Below are 20,625 nucleotides of genomic sequence, written 5' to 3'. Positions count from 1 at the left end.
ATAATGCAACTCCTCCTTCCTCCCTATTTGGTCTATTCTTTTTGAACAGGTTATACCCTTCAATTCCTACATTCCAGTCATGAGTCTTATCCCATCAGGTTTCAGTAATGCATACCAGGTCAAATTTGCCACTCTGTATTAAAAACTCCATTTCATCTTGCTTGTTTCCCATACTCTGTGCATTTGTGTAGAGACAACTGAAACTATGAGTCATTCCCTCCAGCTGCTTCCTTCTTGTAGTTTCTTGCCTTTAGAGATTATGTTCCTCTTAATGCTTTATCTCCCCCTTCCCTCACCCAGGTCTGGCACTTCCCCCCACCCTACTCAGTTAAGCTTGCTTGTCCCTGAAGTAAGCTCCCATTTGTATCACTCATTGCCAGCCTATATTGTCCGCTTACCCAGGGACCTTCTCCTCAGGTCACTAGTTTCCAAAATGATGGAGCATCCTGGCAAAGTAAACATCTGCAGCCTTCCCCCAAGTTGATCTGTCCCCTGGCACACTTGGATTGCTCAAGACAGTCTCAATGCAACTAAAACCAAGCCTGGATCTAGGATACATGCTGGCTGTAGCTAAATGACAGAGCAACAGCTTTGCATGCAGAATGTCCCAGGTTCAAGTCCCAGGATCTGCAGCTAGAACTGGGAAAGACCCCCATCTGAAACCTTGAAAAGTTGCTGCTAGTCAGTGTAGCAATACTGAGCTAGATGGACCAACGGCCTCGCTCAGTATAAGACCACTCCCCAAAGCTTGGGGAGCAGACAAAGATTTGTAATGGGAATATCTTTCAGCCGGCAGAAGTGGGCCTTAGGCAAGAATCTTTTCATTTCTTTTTAATGAGCTTTCTCCCTGTTAATATTGGCACAATTCATATCAAATCAAATAAGGACCCCAGGTTTGCACTGACTTCTGAAAAAGTCTTAGATTTATAAATGGACACACGAGACAAAGAGCAAAAATACCCCTCCCCCTCATAAAAAAATGTCAAATGCTATATGGTTTCGCACAAAAAGAACTAGAGAGATGCAGTTCAGGGCAGAAAGCAAACAACTGGGAGCAGCAGCATGGAGTAAAAGCAGCAAGATTTTGCAAGGACTATGGGAAGAGGTAGAAGTGCCAAGCAAATAGAATCTCTTTGCAGCTTTTCTAATAGCATAGAAAGATCCCTGATGAGACCAAAGGACCATGTAGTCCAGGCATAGGCAAACTCAGCCGTCCAGATGTTTTGGGACTACAATTCCCATCATCCCTGACCACTGGTCCTGTTAGCTAGGGTTGATGGGAGTTGTAGTCCCAAAACATCTGGAGGGCTGAGTTTGCCTATGCTTGATGTAGTCCAACATCTAGCACCCGAACAGATGCTCTGAGAAGCCCACAAGGCGGGCATGAAGGTTACAGCACTCCCTGGTTGTTTGTCCCCAGGAAGAGGTATTCTGGCTCTATATATGCATGATACTTCTCTCATGTGTATTGATGATGCTGTTTTGTCTGTATAAACAATGACACTCACAGCCTGAACATCAGAACTCTGGGAGGGGGTCATTAAAAACAAAACAAAAACAGCCAAGAATGAAACCCACTTCAGAACACAAGCATCTCATTAGGTCTTGGGGTCTGAGCGTCTAAAGGCACAGCAAACCTTCACCAATTCTTCTACTGCAGAACTAAAGAGTTGTGTAGCATTGACTCAAACCTAGGACTCAGCTACTTTGGCAAAGCGCTTTATATGTGTTGCTTATGCATTCTAACACTGTGACATCAGATGGCGCTGTGGAGTTCTGTTTTTGCTAACCCAATTTCTCATACAAAGTTTGCAACGCGTTTAACTGAAACGCTTCTTTGATGTGTCTAGATCCAGCCCTGAATTAAACATGTAGTATTTGCTCTGTAGTTAAATATTGCCTCATTTCACCCTACACTTCTGCAGCTCAGAACTGCAATCATGAAGTTATTTATTTGACATTCCCCTTTTAAAAACAAGCTTTTTACATGAATTTGCAGCGCTAACATGTAATCCTATTATTTTGAATGGTGGGTTTTTTAAAAAAAAGAAAGAAAGAAAGGGTGGGGAGAAGGAAATTGACTTATTTTCAAGACCTGTCATTGGCTTCCAACTTGCTAATGAGGGATATTTTGTTTTTATTTCATGTCTGTGGGAGGGAGGCTGCCAACTCTTCAAGGTTTGTCCCTGCTGTGTTTGTTAAATGCCGTATGGAGCACAACTTGGTAGGTTCAGACAGTAATTGCCTGTCAAAGCACGGGGCACTGTCCTGACAATGCTCCCTTCTCCAGCGCTCCTTGGCATTGCTAGTAATCATTACCAGTTTCTATTCCACCTTCAAACCCAGGACCAGTGGAGTTTCTCCGAGGGATGCATCACTATGAAAGAGGGCTAGCTTTGCTTTAGAACCAGCAGGGTCTTTCTCCAGTAAATGTAAAGCGTGGTTGAATGAGGCAGGAGAGGTGTGAGAGGAAAGAGATGAGGACCCCAAACTACTCCATGAGCATGGTGTGTGTGTGCGCGCTTGCAGCGTGTGCGTATACATCTTCATGCATACTCAGTTCAAAGCTGAGCCTGATGTTATTTATCATGAGGGTCTTTGCAATAACTCAGCAATTTCATTTTTTTAGTGCAGTGGTACAGTGTATGCATGAAGAACAGCACAGGATAAGCCCCCTGCATCGCCAGCTAAAATAATCTCAGGTAGTTGTGCTAAGAAAGGGACCCTGACCTAAAAGAGAGGTTGGATGGCCACCTGTCATGGATACTTTAGCAGGGGGTGACCTTGATGACCCTTGGGTTGCCTTCCAACTCTACAACTCACTGCAGTCCCCTCACTCAGGATAAGACCCACTCACATGACTATGTCCATAAAGGTAAAGGTACCCCTGACAGTTAGGTCCAGTTGCGGACGACTCTGGGGTTGCACTCTCATCTCACTTTACTGGCCGAGGGAGCTGGCGTTTGTCTGCAGACAGCTTTCCGGGTCATGTGGCCAGCATGACTAAGCTGCTTCTGGCAACCCAGAGCAGCGCATGGAAACACTATTTACCTTCCCGCTGGAGTGGTACCTATTTATCTACTTGTACTTGATGTGCTTTCAAACTGCAGGAGCAGGGACTGAGCAACGGGAGCTCACCTCGTCGCGGGGATTTGAACTGCCAATCTTCTGATCTGCAAGCCCTAGACCCTGTGGTTTAGACCACAGCACTACCCACATCCCGACTATGTCCATACCATTCCTCAAAAGGAGAGTCAGGGGGGCATGTCAATTTTTGAGACATCATGTTAGCTTATGCCTAGCCAAGTACTGTAGTGCTGTGCTTTGAATTTCAAAACGATGTAACCTGATCTATGTTTAAGCTTTTGGGAATAAAACCTTTGGCAATATTTGAGCACAGAGTCTATCAGTATGCGGATGATACCCAGCTCTACCTCTCTTTCAGATCAGAACCACTGAAGGCGGTGAAGGTCCTGCGTGAGTGCCTGGAGGCGGTTGGAGGATGGATGGCGGCTAACAGATTGAGGTTGAATCCTAACAAGACAGAAGTACTGTTTTGGGGGGACAGGGGGCAGGCAGGTGTGGAGGACTCCCTGGTCCTGGATGGGGTAACTGTGCCCCTGAAGGACCAGGTGTGCACCCTGGGACAGTGGGTGGGGTTTGCAACATTGCATAATGCTCCCCCCCAATCTCATCTCTGAATTCCTTGCATGAGGAATTTTGCAGGGGGCTGATTGCTCCACCTACCTTTGCCTCTGGTTCCTCCCACCTCTGACACGTGGCCATCTTGTTATACCTCCATCCATCCATTTGTTGGTGGGTGATTGTGGTTGTTATACAGGGTTCTACACAGGAGACTTTTTGTTGACACTGTGAGTGTATCTTTACATTTGCTTTTTCAGATAAAGATCTAGGATGAGATAACTGCACAGGGCCATATGCCCTTATTCTTTTTATCTGGGCTCCAGAGAACCAAAACAATATGATCAGTGGCTCACTAAGGCAGAAGTAAGCCTGATGGATGTCTCAGGGATAGCCAAACTGATTGGACATCTTTGCTGATGGTTTCTATTTCTTCTGGAATTGTGTTAAGGATCTCGACAAATTAACCACAGGTAATGTATTGCATATGGCCACAGCTTTCCCTTGTTTGCAGGAAATCTCTAACAGCTGCATTGTTTATCCACCCAATATGTTTATCACAGATGTTGCTGTCTGGCACAATTAAGTGGTTAAGAATATTCTCTTCCCTCCTACTAAGCCCCTGTTGATCCTTTCACCTACCAAGCAGATTACATTCTCACTGAGCTGCATAAATCCCCGCCCCCAACCTTGTCTCATATACATACATATCAGCATGTATAATTAACAGTAATTTTCAGAGTAGACCCATTGGATTGTATTCACTCAGGAACTGGCATGAATCCCAGTAGTCCATCTGAGGTGCCCTCCTTCCTACCTCAGCTGCAGCCACAGTTCTACTCGAGCCGCAAGTGGAGCGGATGTCTAGTTTTCAAAAAGTTGTTGTTTTCTTACTTCCTTGCAGCTTCTCTTATCTATTCTTATTATACCAGTTTTAATTGATATTTATTGTTCCTCTCTAAATCACTTTCTGAAGGTTTGCCAGAAAAGCAATGTATTATGAAAAAATTGAATGAGTAAATAAATATCCCATAACATGTTACATAACATGGTACTTAACTTCAGAGTGCTTTGGGAAATTTCTTCATGGCAGGAAAACATGAAGCGCAATTACCTTTTAACAACAACAACAACAACAACAGTCATACCTTTTGTTATGGCCACTGCAGGTTGCATTCTGCGTGGGTTTACGAACACGCCGAACCAGGCAGTACCGGAACGGGTTACTTCCGGGTTCGGTGGTTTACCCATGTGCAGACGTGCAAAATGACATCACACGCATGCACAGAAGCGCCAAACTGCGTCACACACATGCACAGACGCGATGCTTCATGATGTGTTCTGCTCATGATGCAAACAGGGCTCCGGAATGGATCCCATTTGCATCCAGAGGTACCACTGTAAATTAATCAGTAATTTCCCCCCTTCAATTGGCAGGTTGCGTCCATACCTGGAACTCTAAAAAGTAAAAATGGAAGTGTGACTTCCAGTGGAGGCTGACCCATTAGAACTAATGGGAGCACTGCCTCATCAGCCTCATGCTGCCCTTAGCTGGACCCCAACCACCTTCCTTCTTAATTAAAACCAGTCTAGGGAAGAGGTACCAACTTGAAACCCCACCCCACACAATCAGTCACATGATGTTCATCCACTTTCCGGGGGCACTCCCATCAAATATTTTATTGGGGGGGCTAATGGGGCCTTGGCCCTGAGAAGTTGGCTCCTATGGTCCAAGGGGTGGCTCTGGCTGTCAGCTTCTTCTTTCTTAGTCTGTGTTGCCTCTTGTAGAACCTTCCAGACAAATGATTGAAATCAGAGAATGAAGACTTCCGGCGGCGACGCCATCGCGGGCGGTCGTGGGTTGCCTCGGCTGCGAGGCGACCCAGTCCGTACCGGGGGTTGGAGCCCCGCTACCGCAAAGGGAGGAGTGGGGGTGAAGGGACAACAGAGCCGGGCTATAGGGGATATGCCCCAACTGGGACGTGGAGCGGCGGCCGCCGCTCGCGGTGAGCAACATCGTTCTCCCTGAAGAGGAAAATAAAAAGGAAAGCCCGGTGGTTGTGAGTACTGGATTGGATTAACTTTTTGACATTTAACGATCCGGGAGGTATTATGGAAAGGAAGCCTGCCTCCCTCCCTTCGGTGGCAAGAAAATAACTGTTTTAAATGACTGCTGCTACAATGATGGTTACAATGTTCTGATTTGTTGAGGAGTGAGACTGTTTAGATCTCCCTTTGGGGACTAAGAAGATGGAGAATATCTCTGTTTAAAGTTATGGTCTTTGCGCCCTGGCTTCAGGGAAAATGGCTGCAAAAGTTTGAGACGGTGTGGAAAACTACTGGCACTAAGATGGAAAATCACTGGAAATGAAACTGAAATTTGATACCTATGCCCACTTCTGCCATGTTGGGCTTTGTTTCCGAGTTAGTTCTGAACCTTGGATTAAATGACGAACAAAGGATTACTTTTCTGAGACTGGAACTGCTTAACCAGAAACTGGTGGTTTTGAATCGAGATATGGCAAAAAATGTATTTCCTACAGAGGAGACCTTTCAGGTTATTGATACAATGGAAGAGTGCCTTGGCAAAGAGCTGAGGGGGATGATTGAAGAACAGAGCGAAATGGTTTGGCGACTCCGGGAAAAAGAAACGTCTTTTGGGGGTGGCAGACCCGGGACGGAGAAGATTGTTATATCCAACTCCCGAGGTGAGAGCTTGGGAGTGATGGGCAAAAAATTAAGATGTCTACAAATAAAAGAAGAATGGAATATCGAACCGGAGAAGCTGGAAGAAGATGAACTGTGTACCCTGATGCTCGATGCAAGGAATACTGTGGACTATGTTGGGATCCGTGGACTTATAAGAAAAGAGGACAATCTGAGGAGTGGTTCCGGAATAAGGTGGAGAAAGAAAATGGTTAGAAGGGGGATAGGGTGAACTGTATTAATGGTAAAATATAAATGGTTTATCATGGTACCCTGAAGCCGGTGTGTCAAGATTTTCAGTCTTTTTTGGAATTAGAAAAGGGATATTTTGACTTTTTTTGTTATTAGCAGCAGTTTAAGTGAAAGAAGATATTTGTTATGACTCGATCCAAGAATAATATGTTAAGATATGGAATTTTGTTATTAATCATTATGAAGTTATGGTATGATTTGATTTTATTCAAGTTAAGAAGTGAGATATTATTATAAACTAAAAAATAAGATCTTAGGAAGAATGTTTAGTTCTGTTTTAAATGAATTTAATTTTTAGAGATGTGAAGTTATTAAAGTAGAATTTGGATTTGAAACCGAAGGAGAGAAGGCAGGGGAAGTCAATTGTTAAAGATTCAAACAAGAAGTTGTTGTTGTTTTTTTGTATTCAAACAAGAAAAAGAATCTTTGGTATGTTTGTATTTGTTTTGATATAATTGTGGGTGGGTTGTGTCTGGGTTAATGTTGGTGTAGGTGTTGGATTGTTTTTTGTTATGAAAAAACCAATAAATTCTTTTTTTTAAAAAAAAAAATGAAATCAGAGAATGAAAACTGAGATGTGTGTGAAAAGGTCTGAAGAAGTGAAGGCTGGAATGGGAAGGTTATGTATGTTTGCAAGAGAACCATGAGATAAAGACACACATGTAGGAGTTATTACTATATAGGAGAGCCAAAGTAAGTACTGACCTATGTAGACTTAACTGACTCCTTGTTCCCTTTGCTTGTAAATGCCTGTGCTGTTTTACTTGCTGGGTGAGGTTGTGTCACACTGGCCTTGCAATGCCTAAATAAATGTCCTGTTTGGCTGACAATTGGTATCTGGAATCTATTGGCTGTACATTACTATGGATCTTCCTGTCTTCTACCTTACCAGTACCAATGGGTATATAAATGATTTTAAATAAATAAATACTGCTCAGAATGGGAGAACCCACTGAAATCCAAGGGTCTAAGTTGGTCATTCCCATTAATTTCATTGGCTCTCCTCTGATTGTGATCAACATTGGATGGAATCCATTATTCAGATGTGATTTTTTATTATTTTTTTTGCATGGGCTATTCTTTGAACATGGGAATGGGACAGAACAAGAGTATTAGTGAACATCTGAAAGTGAATGAAGTGCAAATAGATTATTCAGTTCATCCCTACTGCATTCTACTGTTGGAAACTGATGGGAACTAATCTATTTTCCTTCATTTATTGTGAACATTAGGATGGGTGAAAAATGTTTTTGTTGTTGTTTAGTCGTTTAGTCGTGTCCGACTCTTCGTGACTCCATGGACCAGAGCACGCCAGGCACTCCTGTCTTCCACTGCCTCCCGCAGTTTGATCAGACTCATGTTAGTAGCTTCAAGAACACTGTCCAACCATCTCATCCTCTGTCGTCCCCTTCTCCTAATGCCCTCAATCTTTCCCAGCATCAGGGTCTTTTCCAGGGAGTCTTCTCTTCTCATGAGGTGGCCAAAATATTGGAGCCTCAGCTTCAGGATATGTCTTTCCAGTGAGCACTCAGGGCTGATTTCCTTCAGAATGGATAGGTTTGATCTTCTTGCAGTCCATGGGACTCTCAAGAGTCTCCTCCAGCACCAGAATTCAAAAGCATCAATTCTTCAGCGATCAGTCTTCTTTATGGTCCAGCTCTCACTTCCATACATTACTGCTGGGAAAACCATAGCTTTAACTATACGGACCTTTGTCGGCAAGGTAATGTCTCTGCTTTTTAAGATGCTGTCTAGGTTTGTCATTGCTTTTTTCCCAAGAAGCAGGGTCTTTTAATTTCGTGACTGCTGTCACCATCTGCAGTGATCATGGAACCCAAGAAAGTAAAATCTCACTGCCTCCATTTCTTCCCCTTCTATTTGCCAGGAGGTGATGGGACCAGTGGTCATGATCTTAGTTTTTTTTTTTACGTTGAGCTTCAGACCATTTTTTGCGCTCTCCTCTTTCACCTTCATTAAAAGGTTCTTTAATTCCTCCTCACTTTCTGCCATCAAGGTTGTGTCATCAGCACATCTGAGGTTGTTGATATTTCTTCCAGCAATCTTAATTCCGGCTTGGGATTCATTCAGTCCAGCCTTTCGCATGATGAATTCTGCATATAAGTTAAATAAGCAGGGAGACAATATACAACCTTGTCGTACTCCTTTCCCAATTTTGAACCAATCAGTTGTTCCATATCCAGTTCTAACTGTAGCTTCTTGTCCTACATAGAGATTTCTCAGGAGACAGATGAGGAAAAATGTTTATGTTGTACTTAACACACACTTACCTAATTTGCACTTATTGGACCAATGAGTCAACCAGAATGCAGATATCCTTCAAAATCTGCATATCTCTGAACTTTCTGATACAATTCACCAATAAGAAGAAGAAGAAGAAGAGTTTGGATTTGATATCCCGCTTTTCACTACCCGAAGGAGTCTCAAAGCGGCTAACATTCTCCTTTCCCTTCCTCCCCCACAACAAACACTCTGTGGGGTGAGTGGGGCTGAGAGACTTCAGAGAAGTGTGACTGGCCCAAGGTCACCCAGCAGCTGCATGTGGAGGAGTGGAGACACGAACCCGGTTCCCCAGATAACGAGTCTACCGCTCTTAACCACTACACCACACTGGCTGTATGTACTCTACACACACATACAGTGTTTTTTTCTGGCAGCACTCAATGGTACTCAGTAATAGCACTTTTCCTCCAGAATCTTGTGATAAGGTAAATGGAGGGTGGGGAGAACAAGTAAGCAACCAGGCCTAAAAGGGGGATTGCAAAAAGCAGGAGGCCGAGGCAGTGGGGCAAGGAAAAGGAGGCCCTTGTTTGGCGGTGTAGTTGCTGCTCAGAGTCAAGAGGTTTCACCGTTCCTCCTCTGCTGCCCCATGTTGTGCACTCTCCCCTACCCCAGGACACGCTGCTATGCCATTGTCTTGCTATGCCATGAGTGCCGCTATCCTTTTGTCTCTGCTTGCTCTTTCCATGTCTGCAGAGAGGGGTGGGGAGGTAGGGTGAGAGGGAGAGGGAGAAGGGGGTGGAGGCAGCAGCATTTTGTGGCTTGGGCAAGCCTTAGAAGCAAGTGCGGACGGTGTGGCTGATGGCTGGGAGAAGGGGAAGGGAGGAGGAGAAGGAGAAGGGCAGCATCCTGGGCGGGTGTGCAGAGCAGATGGTTCAAGGTGGGGAAGAGGTTGAAGAAGGGGAAGGGACAGGCAAAGTGGGGCTTTAATTAATTGAAGGGGGACAGGAGAGAGAGGGTGTGTGAGAGAGAAAGAGAAGCGGGGAGGATCATAGTACCAGCACCTCTTTTTTCTAGAAAAAGCACTATAAATATACATATGAAAAGCGTGCACATAAATGTGTCTATTATTGACAATAAAGTACAGAAATGCATTATATATAGCAGGGTATGTTGCCTGCAAAAAACATGAATATTGGGCAAACGTTGCATACAGAATGCCTGTATTAGGAGAAATGCAAATGAGTTTTTGTGCTGATGTGTAAAAAAACAACAACAACAAACAGGCAACTAGACCTTGAGACTGAAAAAATATATATGTGGAACTGAGCGAAACTGAAATGGACAGATCTCGCCCTTCCTACTGGATGTGAATCTTTCACTCATCCCTAAGGGGGGGGGAAAGTAGACTCTCAATGACATTTGTCTAATGTCTAGTGACAACTGAAACACACTTACTCCCCCTTCCCTATCACTACTATTGAGCTGCAGAGTGGAGTAGTCTTTGAGTTCTGTCAATATGGCACAATGCATTTGGGAAAGGTGATTTGCCATGGCTGCAATTAAACCGTGCGTTTGCCTCTGCCCTTGGCCCATGTTGCCTTTCCTGGCAGCAGCCTGAATGGAAAGCTGTTGTCACCTTAACATCCACTTCTGTTGTGGTTGCACTAATTTATTTCCTATGCCTCATATTCCTGGAATGAGAGGAGTTATTTATGGCACATTGGCAAAACACTTTACATTTACAGGGGGCCATGAATTTCCCTAATGGCTTTTTTTGTGGCAATTTAATCTGCTTCCACTATGAGGCATTTTACAATGACAATTAAATTATTATTTTTATTGTCATTTCTGCAAAAAAAAAACACAACCCACCCAGATATATTTAAAAATAAACACCTAATAACATTATTAATATATATCAACATATCAGAAGTATCACTGCGTTGCCTCTTTGGCTGTAAATATTTCACTGTAGTGTTCAGCAAATCTTTGCTATGAACTCTCAACATTCTTAATTAACTTCCACAGTAAATTTAGGAGGCGAGTCCTCTTTCGCAATCCAGCTCCCCCTTGCACATTTCAGTGCCTCTGAAAGCTACACTGTTTGAAGAGTGGGTTTATTGCATGCAAACTATTGTGCCAATGCTTAATATTTAAAGACTCTTAAATTTGATGCATGGTGCGGGCAAGGAGCGGGGGGGGGGGCACTATCGCCATGCAGGAAGGAACTCACTTTAGCATTCTAATGTCCCAACCTTAAGAGGGGGGTAAACGTTTAAATTGCTATTGGTCAGCAGCCGAAGGGGGAAGAAATGATCAAAAAAGTGTCAAGTGTGTTAATTTACACTCCATTAAATTAATTTTCGTGCTGGCATGCTGAGTAGCTAATTTTCAAGGCTAAATATCTCTGCTGTTTCAAAACACTTCTATATCAAAATACCCAATAGGAGGCATGCGTTTGGGTTTCTCCACTCCCCCCTCCCACTTTATAGCAGGAAGGAGAAATATAAAGCCTGTTCAACCTAAGTTTTGTTTTGTTTCTTTTTGTTTAGATAACTTGGATCTCTCTTCCCGGTGTGATAGCTCCCAGGTACTTGTTAAAAAAAATGGCTAGATATTTGTTGTGGTTGTTGCTGCTGCTGCTGTAGATAACCTTAGATGGGTTTCTCCCTTGTTCACAGTGGAGAGACCTTGGGGTCTCAAATTTCAGTGGTGTTGTTCTCTGTGCAGTGCTGAAACTTGCCCTCCCCTCCTCTCACTCTCCATTCTAAATCATAGCTGTGGTGCCCCCAAGGCTCCATGCCCAGTGCAACTGACCCAGTTGACTCCCCTAAATCTGTCTCTATTGTTAGACACTATTGACATCTCACTTTGAAAGAGTAATCATTATAACCAGGGATTGGAAACCTGTGACCCTCCAAATGTTGTTGGACTCCAACTCCCATCAACCCCAGCAAGCATGGCTAACCTCTGGAAGGCCACAGGATTCCTGACTCTGTCTAGAATCTTAATATTGAAGTATGTATTGGGCTGTGAGTATCTTTTAAGTTTGTGGGGCTCAGGTACATAAGAAGCTGTCTATGTGCCACTGATCCAATTAGCTCACTATTGTCTACACCAGGGGTCCCCAAACTAAGGCCCGCGGGCTGGATACAGCCTGAATGAGCCAATTATCCAGCCGACGACGACCCCCACCGCCCGCCGCCCTCTCCTACTGGCACAGCGGAGTGCCGGAAATAGCTTGTGTGCATTCACAAGCGTCATTTCCGGTGCACTTCCGGGTTAGAGGAGGTCATACGCATGCACAGTTGCACACAAGCTATTTCTAGCGCTCCGCCGACCCAGAAGTGCACCGGAAATAGTGTGTGCGCACATGTATGGGCGCGCGCTCCCCTGCCCTGCAGCCCACCGCATGATTGGAACCGGAGGAAACAGCCCGAGGCTGTGTAAGTTTGCCGAACCCTGGTCTACACTGACTGGCAGGTTACTGACTCTCCATGTTTCTGGCAAGGGTCTTTCCAAGCACTCACTTGGAGATACCGGAAATTAAATGCAGGACCTTTTGCATGCAAATCATATGCTCTGCAGCTGAGCTACGGTCCTTCCCCTAAAAATAAAGTGAGACTCTAGTTCCCATGGTTCTGAATGATGGGTTGAACTGAACAGGAAAGTGCTTCATGCCAAGTTTGATCACTGGTCCATCTGACTCAGAAGTATGTGTGCTGTCTGGCAGTGGCTTCACAAAGTTTCAGACAGTAAACTTTGACGGTTGTGCTTGGAGAAATAAATATCATTTAAGCTGGGATGGATTGATCAATATATTTCTGTTTGGTGTAGTGGTTAAGAGTGGTAGACTCGTAATCTGGGGAACCGGGTTCGCATCTCCACTCCTCCACATGCAGCAGCTGGGTGACCTTGAGCTAGTCACACTTCTCTGAAGTCTCTCAGCCCCACTCACCTCACAGAGTGTTTGTTGTGGGGAAGAAGGGAAAGGAGAATGTTAGCCGCTTTGAGACTCCTTCGGGTAGTGAAAAGCGGGATATCAAATCCAAACTCTTCTTCTTCTTCCTCTTCTTCTTCTTCTGACCTGAGACCATTTAACATGTTTTTACTCAGGAGTCTGTTTTGCCCCATTTCTGCAGAAATAGTTTTAAGGGGGGGGGGTGTAGAGAAATTCATATTTAAATTTAAATTTTACATTTATCTAAATGTACACATTCCTAAAAGTGTTTTATCCTAACGTATGCAATTTTAAAAGCATTTGATACATTTTTGAGCCAATAACTATATTGCAAAATTCAGAGAGGTGTGAAATCCAAAAGATAATTACTTTCCAATCCATGTATTAGTCCAATAGGTGCAGATTAGGTCAGTTTGTTCAAAAATGCAGCCTGAACAAAATTCTCCTGCATCCTTAGATATAAGAACAGAAAATTACAAGTTTCATTTCCTTCTTTAAAAGAAAAAAGACAGTCCCAGCACAATAAGCAGAGATCTGAAACAATGCAACACTTGTTTAGAAAGATTTTCTTTTCAACAAAAAAGGAGCCCTCTTGGGCTTTGTTCTCATTTCATTGTCGTTTTGTTCAACCTTCAGAAGGGTGAAAATTACCAGGAAGAGACCTCCACCCTCAGGCTGATTCTTAAGATGAAATGCTTGAAAAGCGCCCCCTGCAGCTTTTGCTAGCCCGAAATTTTGAAGTCTGCAAAACCCAAATGCAGCTTGATGGAACCTGGAGTGAACAGAACACGTGGGTTGCATATGAAAATTTATAATGCAAAACAGCCAATAGCATTTAAAAGCTATTTTTGTGTGGCTCTCATTTTTCCATTTATGAGTTATAGCCAACTACATTTTTCTCAGAGTAGAGCCACACTAGAATTTATAGACTGATTTACAGAATAATCCTAACTACAGGGAACTGGTTACAGGTAGGTAGCCGTGTTGGTCTGCCATAGTCAAAACAAAATAAAATAAAAAAAATCCTTCCAGTAGCACCTTAGAGACCAACTAAGTTTGTTCTTGGTATGAGCTTTCGTGTGCATGCACACTTCTTCAGATACACTGAAACGGAAGTCACCAGACCAAAATAGCTGTTTACTTGGCTGTTTTCCTATGTCGTGAAGGCTGAAATTTCAGTTCAGTGGAGCACTTACTGTTCCCAACCCTAACCCTTTGGAAAGCCATCTAATTAGACTTTAATTTGATTTTGAGATGTTTTTAGGAGGTAATTTAATTATTGTTTGATTTTATACCAATGTTATGTATCTGATGTTAGCCACCCTGAACCCGACTTCGGCCGGGGAAGGCGGGATATAAATAAAAGTTTATTATTATTATTACTTGTTATTATTCCTTTGTAAGAAAATATGAAATAACATAAAACAATTTTTGCGGGAATCAATGAGGGGGGGGTGACAAGAAATTTTCCGCACCGGGTTCCACCTGACCTTCCTATGCCTCTGGGCAGGTTACAATTTTTTTTTTGCCCCCAGGTACCAATTTACCTTGCTATGCCCCTGGATGCTGGAAGTTGCCTTCAGCCAAGATTTGGCCCATCCAGCCCAGTACTGGCTGGTCATGGCTCTCCAGGATCACCCGTACCTGGAGATGCCATGGATTGAATCAGTATCTTCTGTTTTAATTTTGGGTTCAAGAGTCTAAAAAGAGGTGCATCACAGTTTGTTCCATCCTGCACAGTTTGTTCCATCCTGCACAAATGCTGCACACAGCTTCTTTCCCTTTAATGTTACCTTTCCTCACTTAAATGCAGGGACTTTTGTGAGCTACATTTGTTGCCTGGAAAAAAAAAGGCAGAATAAAATATTTATTAACAAGTTTTCAAGCATTTGGAATATTTATCAGGGACAAAGGTTAAAAGATTTCACAGATGTTGAGGCTCTTGAATACATATTCAGCATCCCGTTTGCCTCATTCCCAACTATTAATCAAGAACTGTCGAGAATCATGCGGACAGCCCATTCAAAAAGTCTGATGACCTTTGTCTGTGGGCAGAAAGGATCACCTCCTAAGCAGTACTTAAATGGCTTTCAGTCAATGCAAATGCACAACTTGTCTGATTGCCATGAAGAATGACCAAATCACAATGGAAATCAGGAAACCTAATTACTCCCAGGACTAAGGAGTGATGCAAAGAAGCTTGATCACCACAAAGTTGTGCTGGGGGCACTGTTATACAGTGGTCCCGCTCCTTCCTTCTGGGCCGTGTTCAGAAAGTGGTGATGGGGGATGAGTGTTCAGACCCCTGGGCTCTCACTTGTGGGGTACCTCAGGGTTCCGTCCTCTCCCCCATGCTTTTTAACATCTATATGAAGCCACTGGGAGAGATCATCAGGGGGTTTGGGCTGGGTGTTCATCAGTATGCGTATGATACCCAGCTCTACCTCTCTTTCAAATCAGAACCAGTGAAGGCGGTGAAGGTCCTGTGTGAGTGCCTGGAGGCGGTTGGAGGATGGATGGTGGCTAACAGATTGAGGTTGAATCCTGACAAGACAGAAGTACTGTTTTGGGGGGATAGGGGGTGGGTGGGTGTGGGGGACTCCCTGTTCCTGAATGGGGTAACTGTGCCCCTGAAGGACCAGGTGCGCAGCCTGGGAGTCATTTTGGACTCACAGCTGTCCATGGAGGCACAGGTTCATTCTGTGTCCAGGGCGGCTGTCTACCAGCTCCATCTGGTATGCAGGCTGAGACCCTACCTGCCCGCAGACTGTCTCGCCAGAGTGGTACATGCTCTAGTTATCTCCCGCTTGGACTACTGCAATGCGCTCTATGTGGGGCTACCTTTGAAGGTGACCCGGAAACTGCAATTAATCCAGAATGCGGCAGCTAGACTGGTGACTGGGAGGGGCCGCCGGGACCACATAACACCGGTCCTGAGAGATCTACATTGGCTCCCAGTACGTTTCTGAGCACAATTCAAAGTGTTGGTGCTGACCTTTAAAGCCCTAAACGGCCTCGGTCCTGTATACCTGAAGGAGCGTCTCCACCCCCATCATTCAGCCCGGACACTGAGATCCAGCGCCGAGGGCCTTCTGGCGGTTCCCTCACTGCGAGAAGCAAAACTACAGGGAACCAGGCAGAGGGCCTTCTCGGTAGTGGCACCCGCCCTGTGGAACGCCCTCCCGTCAGAAGTCAAGGGAATAAACAACTACCTGACATTCAGAAAATTCCTGAAGGCAGCCCTGTTTAGGGAAGTTTTTAAACTGTGATATTTTAAATGTATTTTAATGTTTGGTGGAAGCCGCCCAGAGTGGCTGGGGAGACCCAGCCAGATGGGCAGGGTACAAATAATAAATTATTATTATTATTATTATTATTATTATTATTATTATTATTATTAAAGTTAAGAGAAACACGTGCTGAGAGTGGTGGGAAGATGGAAAAGAAAATGGCTGCTGCACAGGTTAAGACTAGGCTAGTGACACTGCTGGGCTAAACTAGGGGTAAGGAATATTATTCGGACTGAAGGCTGCATTCCCTTCTGGGCAATTTTCCAAGGGCATTGGAGAGTGCTGGGTGGAGCCCGAGACAAAGGGGTTGGAGCACAAATGCAAGACTTCCCTTTGTATACAAGTAGGCTACTTTCCACAAACACACACTCACACACCTCTCTCTACTCTCCATCCAGGCAAGCAAGAGGCATTCTCTGAGTTCAAGGACAAAATATTTCAACCAGGCAAAAATATTCAAAGAGTGGTCAAAGCAGTTCAGTAAAGGGTGTGGCCTAGAGGGTTTCATCCCCCTATCCACTGCCAGGGGCCTGAAGCCCCCCTCTCCTGGGCTAGACAACAGTCTGCAAAAGTCTGATGCTCAACATTCTACCTCACCAAAACATCAAGGTGCTTTCGGGGCAGGATTTTGAACAGAGAACTGCTCAGTAGAATGAGCAGGAGAGGCCCACCCTCCACACAAACACACAATGATGGCTTTCCCCAATTTGAAGTAATTGAGATAAAACACAGTATCATCTAAAAGGGGTGGGACCTCATACAACCATTAACTCCAACGTGTTAGACCATAGGACTCTCCTCGGCAATGTGGGAAAGGGGGCCAGTTGTGTAAACACACGATTTCCAGTGTTCCTATATTCCTGACTGACCCTGTCTTGCCTCAGACCCCAACACGGGGCTGAGAGGGATATACACCCAATGCCTAAGCCAAGGTTTCCTACATCTGAAATACAATAAAGCTATAACCAATTTTAATCCCAAAATGTGTTGTCTGTGTTTTCCTTGATAGAGACCTGGCGTCCAGGATGGGCATGCAAAACAATTGACACATCTTTATAACAACTCTAATACAGGTACTGGAATAAGGATCTCAAATTAAAAGGCTTGATGGAAGAGGAACATGCCAGAAAAACAGCACCTGTCTAATATTTGGGGCAGGAAATTCCAAAGGGTGGGTAGCACAACACTATATTAAGTAGAATGTACATACGATAAGATCACATCCGCAAGAGTCCCTAACCTGCAGAGTGCAGTAATTGATTGGATTAGACTAACTCTCAGGTATCCTAGGTCCCAACCCATGCGCCAAAACTAGCACCTTGAACTATGCATTGAAATCGCCCTTTGCCTAGGGTTGCCATACACCCGGAATTTCCCAGACATAGTCAGAATACAGTAGTCAGAAGCAGTGCCTGGGCGGAAATCACTGGAATGTCCGTGAAAATTCGGACGTATGGCAATCCTCCATATTGGAAGTTCAAAAACTTAATTTTGAAATTTTGCCAAAAAAGCTCAACAATTTTTGTGTCCAGATTTTCACCTTTTGAAATATGGCAACCCTACAGTGACCTTGAATCTAGCAAGGACCATGTTATTGAGTCAGAGACTGAAGAGTAAGATTGGGTTTTTGGACTCTGAGCTTCATGCCTCTAAACTGGTGAGCAGGATACCACTGGATCAGAAATTCAATGCATGCAAAGGTGAAGCTATCAAGTTCACGCTTTCTGAAACAATATGAGAACCAAAGCACGAAACAAAATAGAAAATTCACAGCTATCCCAATTTTGCAATATAGCTTTCCAACCAAAGTTTACAAAAATGCATATAGCAGGGGAAAGTGTGCATATATTGGTGAAAATAGCACACACACATTATATTGCAGGAAAGTGTCTGTAAAATGTAGATATTGGTCAATACTGCATAGAAAAAGTGTGTTTAGTAGGCAAAAATTGTAATGAAATGCTGGTGAATTTTCACGAAAATTGAATAAATTGCTGCAAATTGTGGAGAACCGAATTTAAGACCTGAAAAATTAACAGATTCTTCTACCCCCACCCCCAACACTTGAGTCTTTAGACCAAGAGGTGGAACCCCCCCACAGACACTGTTGCTGATCAACCACATGTCTCACTACTACTCTCAGTCGCCCGAGTCAGGAGACCAAGCAGCAAACAAATCCATCTGCAGCCCAGGGGTTTTGCCCTTTAAGAGCTGTCATTCTTTGGAGAAGTTGAATGGAGGCAGAGTTTCAAAAGTCCTCAATCCAACTCCAACCTTGTTGCCCTATGGTTCTTCTGCAAGACTAGAACAGGGTGCAAACTACTCACAGGTACACTAAAATTCTGGATTTCTCAATTGCTTTCTCTGGGCAACCATCACTTCTTTACGTAGGAGGAGACTTTAAAATGAACAAGGAAGTCCACTTTACATAGCCTGTTGCAACATATTTTGGTCCTTCTTGGTGCCTGTGTTACTCTCAAATATCCCTATAGCACATATCAGTCACAGCTGTGACCACTAATTGGCTGAAATAAGTGGAAGAGGGGGGGGTAGAAGATCATTTCTTACACAGCAATTGGTTAGAATTGTGCCTGCACATTTGCTTTGTATCTCCTGTTCTACAAAGAGTAGGCACTTACTTTTAAAAAATCAAAATAAAAGATAAGACAACTTAGCGTCTGAGCTCTGTGCTGGCAGTGGGCCTGGTACAATAGTACTCCCTGTTCTTCATTCTCAGCTTTCCTGTCTAGGGATCAGTGCAACAATAAAAACATACATAACAACCAATTTCAAGTCTAACACAGATACAGAGTAGGAAATAACAATAAAAATCTTCTCTTCCAAAATTTGTTGGAAATGAAGGTCTTCAAGAGGTACTGAAAAGCAGATTATGAAACATTCCAAATCAAGAGATATAGTAGTCATGGGAGACTTCAATTTCCCCAGTATCTGTTGGAACTCAAACTCTGCCAAGAATGTAAGGTCCAACAAATTCCTCCATTGCCTTCCTGACAATTTCATTTCTCAGAGAGTGTAAGAAGCAATAAGAGGATCATCTATCTTGGACCTGGTCCTCCCCAACAGGGAGAAACTTATCAATGATGTGGAAGGACTTAGAAGCTTGGGAGGAAGTGATCATGATCTCCTGGGTTTCAGGATACATAGGCAAGGGAAAACTGAGCATAGTCAGATACCAATTTCAAAAAGCTGGAGGAACTACTGAGTGTGATCCCATGGTTAGAAATACTCAAAGAGGAGGGAGTCCAAGAAGGATGGGAGTTTCTTAAAGGAGAAATATTGAAGGCCCAAATGCAAGAAAGAAAAGTGGGAGGCATCTAAGGAAACCGGTGTGGCTGCATAAGGAGCTTACAGGTGAGCTGAGAGTTAAGAAGGGCATGTATAAAGAATGAAAGAAAGGGGGAATCACAAAGGAGGAGTATACATGAGCAGACAACAGTTGCAGGGGAAAAGTTAGGCTGGCTAAAGCTCAGAATGAGCTCAGGGTTGCAATAATAATATTGGTTGGGGGGAAAGGTTTCTTTGGCTATGTCTGAAGTAAGAGAAAGAACAAACAAATGGTAGGTCCTCTTTGTTCTAGCAAGCTGTTCACTCTGCGGTCTTGAAGTGGCTGAGCTGGCATCAGACCAAAACAAGACATTTCATATGAAAACTCTCCTCTTACTAGGCTGAATGGTGTGTATTTTTGTTGTTGTTCAGTCATTCAGTCGTGTCCGACTCTTCGTGACCCCATGGACCAGAGCACGCCAGGCACTTCTGTCTTCCACTGCCTCCCGCAGTTTGGTCAGACTCATGCCAGTCGCTTCGAGAACACTGTCCAACCACCTCGTCCTCTGTCGTCCCCTTCTCCTTGTGCCCTCCGTCTTTCCCAACATCAGGGTCTTTTCCAGGGAGTCTTCTCTTCTCATGAGAAGTATGCTCATCAAATTTGCAGATGACACCAAACTGGGAAGGGTAGCTAATGCCACAGAAGACAGAATCAGAATTCAAAATGACCTTGACAGATTGGAGAATTGGGCGCAAGCTAATAAAATGATTTCAATAGGGACAAATGTAAGGTTCTACACTTAGGCAGGAAGAACCAGATGCACAAATATAAGGATGGGGGACACCTGGCTTACTAGTAGCACATGTGAAAAGGATCTGGGAGTCTTGGTGGAAGAAAAGCTTACATGAGTCAACAGTGTGATGCAGCAGCAAAAAACAACAACAAAAAAAACCCTAATGCTATTCTAGGCTGCATCCACAGAAGTATAGTGTCCAGATCAAGGGAAGTAATAGTACCACTCTATTCTGCTTTCGTCAGATCACATCTGGAATACTGTGTCCAATTCTGGGCACCACAATTTAACACTAAACATCCAATTTCTACATTCTACACGGTGTCTTTAGATACCCTCTCACTACAGAATGCACTGATATAGGCTGAGATTATATTTTAGGTATCCTGATCCAAAGCTGAATAGGACTCTATACGGCAGTACCAGCACTTTGAATTTTCTTATAGGAAATGTG

This window comes from Lacerta agilis, chromosome Z (genome assembly GCF_009819535.1).
Source record: "Lacerta agilis isolate rLacAgi1 chromosome Z, rLacAgi1.pri, whole genome shotgun sequence".
Lineage (NCBI taxonomy): Eukaryota > Metazoa > Chordata > Lepidosauria > Squamata > Lacertidae > Lacerta > Lacerta agilis.
Note: the sequence above shows the minus strand (reverse complement) of the source record.